The sequence below is a fragment of the Babylonia areolata genome, chromosome 24 (genome assembly GCF_041734735.1).
Source record: "Babylonia areolata isolate BAREFJ2019XMU chromosome 24, ASM4173473v1, whole genome shotgun sequence".
Lineage (NCBI taxonomy): Eukaryota > Metazoa > Mollusca > Gastropoda > Neogastropoda > Buccinidae > Babylonia > Babylonia areolata.
The window spans coordinates 25708331-25716345 of NC_134899.1; the positions used below are offsets into that span (position 1 = coordinate 25708331).

An 8015-nucleotide genomic window follows, 5' to 3' on the forward strand; every position below is an offset into this window, starting at 1 on the left:
ATACATATAGTAAATTTCTGTTGATGGAGTCGAATGAATGCCTTTAAAAAATCAACGAATGCTACAGAGTTTACATTTGAAAGAAAAATGTGCCAAAAGAGTAAACGTGATCAATTGTTGAATATCCCTGTTTAAACCCCGCTTGGTGTTCACCTGTCAAATATATTTGTGAAGTCTACGATTAATGATAGAACTGAACACTTCACTTGAGACATTAGATAAATGAAATGCCTCTATAGTTATTTTTATCATTGATATCACCATTCGCATACAGTGGAAGTTATTGATTCGCACCAGTTATCAGGGGAAAAATGCCTTTATCAAATTAAGTATCAAAGAACAGATTTTTTTTTTTTACAAGAGAGACATCACAGAGAGAGAGAGAGAGAGAGAGAGAGAGAGAGAGAGAACTCAAGAGTTCAGAGCCCAGAACTCAGGATGAAGTGTTTGTTCAAGGATTAAGGTTTTAGGCATGTCCTATTCTTTCAACCTGTTCTTAAGAGAGAGAGAGAGAGAGAGAGAGAGAGAGAGAGAGAGCGACCGACCGACAGACAAACAGACAGATAGACAGACAGACAGACAAAGTGACTGAAGCAAAGGGTGTGTGTGTGTGTGTGTGTGTGTGTGTGTGTGTGTGTGTGTGTGTGTGTGTGTGTGTGTGTGTGCCTCTCGGTTAAAAAAAAGAAGAAAAAAGTTCTCGCTACATGTTGGTACGGCATGTCATCTTTCTGCAGACGTAGGATGTCATCCTTATTTAGATATGGCACGTCTCCCTCCTCTATTCAACAGCACCCTGTCAGTTTCAAGGCATGAATAACCTCCCTCTCCAATTGTGATAAAATAGCAGCGATGACGTCAGTGGCATAACGCAATGCCCCCGTAAACAAAGTTCGTTTTCTGTTCAAATGTCATCAGAAAATAAAGGGCTTCATCCCACGAAATCATGCCAGGTAATTATCAGCTGCAACTTTTTTCTTTTTTTTTCTTCTCATTCTATCAGTTATCTGTTTACCTGTTTGCCTGTCTACCGGTCTGTCTGTCTGTATGTCTGTCTGTTCACTTTCACTTACCGGTCTGTCTGAGTCTGTCTGTCTATTTGTATTGCATATAATATGTCTGCCTCTCCCTCTCTCTCTTTCTATCTCTCTCTTTCTCTCTATTTCTTTCTCTCACTCTCTCTCCTCTCCTTTCTTTTTTCTCTCTCTCTTCTCTCTCTTTCTCTCTCTCTCCTCTCTCTCTTTCTCTTTCCTCTCTCCCTTTCTGTCTCCTCTCTCTCGTTCTCTCTCTCCTCTATCTCTTCTCTCTCTCTCTTTCTGTATCCTCTCTCTCTTTCAGTCTCTTTCGTTGTATAACTATCCCCTAGTTTTCCTGTTTTCTTTCCACCCTCTTGTTTGCAGAAATTTTCACAATTAATCTAAAAAAATAAAAAAATAAAAAAATATATAAAAAGAAAGAAAGAAAAGAATTCAAAAGCCAAGAATAATTCTGCTGGGGGTCTCCCAAACACTTTAGAAAGCATGCTGAACGCATTTGTAAACAACACGTCTCTGTCCTCATTTTTGACTCACTTGTGCGTCCGTGGTATTTTTTAACATTGACATTTTCTCTGCAAATACTTTGTCAGTTGACACCAAATTAGGCATAAAAATAGGAAAAATTCAGTTCTTTCCAGTCATCTTATTTAAAACAATATTGCACCTCTGGGATGGGCACAAAAAAAAAAAAAAAATGAAGCCTAATTATATGCAAACTGCATTTACTGTTATATTTATATTTTTGTATTCTCTAAACTTGGCACTTTGATCTGATATTCTGACACAACAACAAGAGCAGTCATTATTATCATTTTTTGTTCAAACAGGAACTTCTTTTGCTAAGCATGGAAGTTTTATTTATTTTGTAAACGTTTTGGTGCAGAGGGTAAAAAAGGGAAATTACTCTGTAGTTAATGCTAGGGGACTTGATTTGCTTTAAACTGATCTTTCTCATCTTAAACATTACATTTTGAAATTATACTCTATGCATAAAAAGCTTGTATGTTTTATTCTCAGTGTACAGGGCTTTCACTATGTTCATTCGTCCAAGTGGTCTTTTTCGGAAAATACTAAAATCAATACGACGAGTGGACTTTACAGATCTGTTGGCTGAGCCCTGAAGGTCATGGGCAAAAATCAATTGCCTACACATATTTATACACATTCAAAGCGCGTGCTCATATTCTTCGCGAACGCGAACGACGCCATTTTGTTTCAAGTTGTTGACCTACCCGTTCAATCCTATATTCAATGGACAATACACGATAACATGTGATGGAAAGTTGGAGAAGGAGACCGTTAAATATTTAGTCAGAGAAAGATTTGTGGACGCCTCATCACTTACTGGATTATGCCCCAAACTGCCATAAAGATATCCACAGAATCAGTTGGAATTCACAGTTAAAAATTGTAAACCATGCGAGTTAATACCCTTGAACTGATCACGATGAAACGAAAAACTTTCCAGTCTTGACTTTTCTCAAAATGAAGTCCTTTTCACTTCTTACGACGTTTAGAAGTACTTGTACTTGGCTCTACATGTTATTAGTTTAACAAAATACTAAATGTTCATATCAACTTTAAAACTATAAAACTAGAATGAACATAAAAGAGAAATTGAATCGACCGTGTCGTACTACATTCCCGGCGGGTGTAACTAAACTTGTACATCTATCTAGATCTAGTGAAAACGGCTAAATGTTGCAGTGTGATTGCGGGGGCGGGGGTGGGGGTGGGGGGTGGGGGATAAAAAGAAGTCGTGGGGAAAACAGCACGAAATCACCAGGGAACAAGAAATTAGGGGGGAAATAGCAAGAAATCATTGGGAAATATAAGAAACTATGGGGGAAATAGCAAGTAATCACGGGGAAATATGATTTTTTTTTTTAAATTGCAAGAAATTATGGGAAATGTGATAAGAAATTATGGGGAAAATAGAAAGAAATCATGGGAAATTATTATAAGAAATTATGGGGAAAACAGCAAAATATCACCAGGGAATAAGAAATTAAGGGGTAAATAGCAAGAAATCATGGGGAAATATAAGAAATTACGGTAAAAATAGCAAGAAATTAGGGGTGGGGGTGGGGGGATAAAAAGAAGTCGTGGGGAACACAGCACAAAATCACCAGGGAACAAGAAATTATGGGGGAAATAGCAAGAAATCATGGGGAAATATGATTGAAAAATTATGGGCGAAATAGCAAGAAATTATGGGAAATGTGATAAGAAATTATGGGGAAAATAGAATGAAATTATGGGAAATTATTATAAGAAATTATGGGGAAAATAGCAAGAAATTTTCGGGAAATATGAAGAGAAATTATGGGGAAAATAGCAAGAAATCATGAGGGGGGGGGGAGGAATAACAAGAAATCGTGGGGAAAATAGCAAGACATCACGGAAGACAGAACAGCAAGATAACACGCTCACAAAGGAGGGAGTTCTTCTTTGAAAGCTGACCTCTGTCTTTTGTAAGAGTTGCAGCGTAGGAGGATGACGAAGGAGTGGCTCTCACATTCAAGCGGTGCACGCATTTGAACTGTACCTCACCTGTTATCCAGTGCACGGACACATAGACTCCGTAAATAGATGTTTGACATCGAAGCACACACATACACACACACAGACACAGACAGACAGACACACACACACACACACACACACACACACACACACACACACACACACACACACACACACACACACACTCACACACACACACTTACACTTACACAGAAACAGACTCAGAAACACACACACACACACACACACACACACACACACACACACACACACACACACACACACACACACACACACACACGTACGCGGAATATATGCATCTGAAACGTGAAGCTGGATAATACATACAGCAAAAGTACTTTCGTCAATGAGAACATTTTGGAAGATAATATAGCTCCCAGCCATGGGACATGAATACTAGAATACTGGTTCATCTCAGAATTTCGTTGCTGCAGTCACCACACACACACACACACACACACACACACAGACGTCCTGCAATTCGTGAAACAAAAAGCAGTAAAAGCACAATCATGGTCCAAATCAGGATCAGATATGCTGCTGGATGCTATAGGACAGATCAGGTTATACTTTGAAGGATATAAAGCGCTACATGATTGTCTTTCATCAATGCCATTTGACATACGTTTGTGAGAGACTATGAAACGATTGCTGGGTCCCGTTTAGCTGAGCCCCGCACTTAGTCTTGCTGCTTACTGTCGCAGACATTCAACAAAAGCCTTTATTTTATTTTATTTTCAGAATGCGCAAACCATGCTTTCCCACCAATGAATAATAGTGAACCTCTTCTCCTTGTTTGCTCGCGTGTCTGTTTGCCTTTCTGCCTGCCTCTGATCCCCACTCCCTCCCTTTCCCCCTCTCTCTCTGTCAGTCTTTCTGTCTGCCTGCCTGCTTCTCTCTCTCTCTCTCTCTCTCTCTCTCTGTCAGTCTTTCTGTCTGCCTGCCTGCTTCTCTCTCTCTCTCTCTCTCTCTCTCTCTCTCTGTGTCAGTCTTTCAGTCTATTTTTTGCCTGTCTCTCTCTCTCTCTCTGGGAGGTCGTAGCTGCTGCTAAATGGATTTTGAAAGTCGGAAATTAGGGTGAGAGACCCCCCAAAAATATTGATTGCCACAATAGCCAAGCTTTATGATAAGGTGTGCCACCACCAAACTACTCATGCATATGGCACAAGAACTGCAAACAAGTCGACCAAAACACACCACCACCACCATCACTAATACCTCCACCCCCAACGTCGCCCTTCGCGATAATCACCATGGCAACGCTGGGTCCTCATCTGTCTCCTGTCCCACTGACATCGCCACCGACAGATGGCGCCAGCCAGCGGCCAGCCTTTGTAAACTAACGCTTAGATAGTCACCATGGCAACGCACAGTGCCATCTATCTTCCGCTCCACGCGCCCCGACAGGTGGTGGCGCCATCAAGCGGCCGATAATTGTGCACTGCAGGCCCGGCCAGATTGTGCAAACCACTGAGCAGGAAGGAGCCGGTGGCGGCTTGAGGATTGGCGGCGACAGGTACGGACAGGTACTGGAACCGGGTGGGGGGGAATGGGGTGGGGTGAAGTGGTGCTGAGGTGGGGGTAAGGTGATGCCAGAGGCTAGCGATAGGCAGGGTGGGTAGGGGTGGGAAGGGGGATGGTGGTGGTGGTGATAGAAGACTGCAGTATTTACAACGCAAATCCAGCATCGACCTCCAGCCGTAACATGGACGGAGCTGTGTGAGGACCTTCTCGAGTGACCCTTTATTACGACTAGCGGACGGACACACTCTTCGCCTCCCCCCCCCCTCCCCCGTATGTTCGTGCCTGTCGATCTATTGATGTTTGACGTCGTGTTTCTGTCGGTCTGTCTGTCTGTCAGTATGTGTTTTTTTACGTCTGTGTCTGTCTGTCTTTGATTTGTCGCCATGGAACCTGCTGTTCCTTGTATGAGGAAGGTACCACTTCTTTGTGTGCACGTGACAGATGCTATGCTATGCTAATTGTCATATCTCTCAAATAGTTATAGTCTCAAAAGCAGAATACTACACAAATGTAAAGTAAAATACAGCAAGACCGTTTTGAGGGAAGAAAAAAAGCTGTAATATGCAGGCAGACTCTTTTGAAAAAAAGAAAAAAGAAAAAAAAAAGCTATTAGTTTCATTGTCACACGGGGAGCAATCGCGGGACACAAAAAACATAACGAAGAATTAAAAGAGAAGCTTCAATAACACGTTATAAACAATGCTCAGTTCGGCTTTGCCCCCAAGATTGACCACCGTTTTTGCTTCTTCTTTTTTTTCAAAACGGCTCACATAATTCAATTTATTTGTCTGCAGTTTTAAACACTTGTTCACGTTTACGAGACACGCAGATACAGAATTAAATCAACAACAGAACGTTTCAACCGCGTGTGGGTCTTGATGACATTTTGGGGTTTCATGTTTCGGTGATGTGTGTGTGTGTGTGTGTGTGTGTGTGTGTGTGTGTGTGTGTGTGTGTGTGTGTACTGCAATGACAAATCCTCTTCAAGAAGAGAAAGACATATCGATCCTGCAGTTGAAGATTTACTTTGAAGCTCTCAACAACAACAACAACAACAACAATTATTGTGTCAAGTTTACAACTCCTATGTTGTAAAATAAACCATACTTTCTCATGTTCCATGATTATAGGCGAATGCCATTAACAAGAGAAAGAGGTTCCGTATCTAGTTTTCTACAGAAATAATTGACAAAGCCTTCGAAAGCGTTCTGTCTCATGAGAAATAGATGTCCGGCTTTCACATCCAGTCATAAAAATGAAAGGTTCAATTAGCAGAAACACTGCAATTGCTAGTTCATGTCCATCATTAGAAATGGCTGTAGTGTTCCGATTACCGAGGATGATTTTACTGATGGTTAGGCCATCATTATTCTTTCACTCTTGCTGATCTTAACACTGCTCTTATCCCAGTGATGACGAGATAAAATCGACTGTAAACATACATCTGTCAGACTACTGTCTTGGAACATTGATAAAGATTTGTAATTGCGTCTGTTTTGTTTGATTTGTTTCGTTTTTGTTTCCTCTTGATGACAGCCTTTAATACTATCATTCCTGAGCAGGTCCACGTGAGCGAGAGACACTGAGCATGTACAAGAGAGAGACAGAAGTGAGACTGAGGTTTGTTCTCTAACTCCACATCTTTTTATTTTCCCACCCCCCTCTCTCTCTGTCTCTCTGTCTGGCTCCATCTGTCTCCGTGTTTTTACCTTTATCTGTGTGTGTGAGTGTGTGTGTGTGTGTGTGTGTGTGTGTGTGTGTGTGAAAGAGATACATACATACAAACAGACATACAGCCACAAACACACACACACACACACACACACACACACACACACACACACACACACACAGAGCAACTGACAGACACGTAGAACAGGCAAAACCAGAAAGGCGCGAAATTCTTGGTCCTAACCCCCTACCTCCTGCGTAGACCTGCCGAATTGTCCACGGTTACTCAATCAGGATCAGCACAAAGAGGCCATCACAGCTCCAGACAGCTGACGACGTGCAGACGACCCCCAGGGACCAGGTCTGTGGCAGAGGACGTGTACAGGCCAGCAGAACGCCATCAAGACATGAAGGGGTACGGCTGCTGGTACGTTCAGCCAGGAACGTGGAGGGAGGGAAGACTTGTGCTGTGACCGGGGACGTGAGGAGACCAGCTAGCAAACCGAACGGAGCGGGGAAAATGGTGAATGCATAAATACAATGACTGATTATCAGCCAGTATGTCTCCGGATATAGCTGTGATCTTGTTTTAAATCTTCTTTTTTTTATTATTATTATTATATACATCTGTGTTTGTCAGTCTGTATTTCTGTCCACTCGTGCGTCTGTCTATCCGTCTGTCTGTCTGTCACTGTCTTTGTCTGTCTTAGAGATACAGACATAATATTATCCAGCCAGCGAACCGAATGGAGCGATGAAAACGGCGAATGCATAAATACAATGACTGATACATGTCTGTCTGAGTGTGAATGTGTGCGTGCCTGAAATATGATCGATTGACACAGGAAACGAATGATGAGCGCCCCATTAGCAGCCGTTAGTTGACTCTATCCAGGTAGGCAGGTAGGTTGTGCAAATGACCCCGAGATTGTAAAGTGCTTAGAGCTTGGTCTCCGACCTAGGATATGCACTACATAAGTATCCATATCATCATCATTCATATATATATATATATATATATATATATATATATATATATATATGTGTGTGTGTGTGTGTGTGTGTGTGTGTGTGTGTGTGTGTATTGTGTTGCTGTGCGCCTAACTGGTTTTCGGCCGCTGTCAATTTCTGTCTCTGCCTTCTGTCTTGTTCTCGCCATCTCCCTGAGATGTCTGTCTTTCCGTCCTTTGCGCATTGCCTCTGCTTTCTCTATCTGTCTGTCTGTCTGTCTGTATGTTT

General features: G+C 42.0%; 1 long non-coding RNA gene across 1 annotated transcript; it reads left to right on the forward strand.

Moving 5' to 3' along the window:
- The first annotated feature begins 5041 nt into the window (after positions 1-5041).
- Positions 5042-7295, forward strand: LOC143298743 (uncharacterized). Its single transcript, XR_013057430.1, has 3 exons — positions 5042-5097; positions 6668-6725; positions 7071-7295. It is a non-coding gene; the product is annotated as an uncharacterized LOC143298743 (long non-coding RNA).
- The last annotated feature ends 720 nt before the right edge of the window (positions 7296-8015 follow it).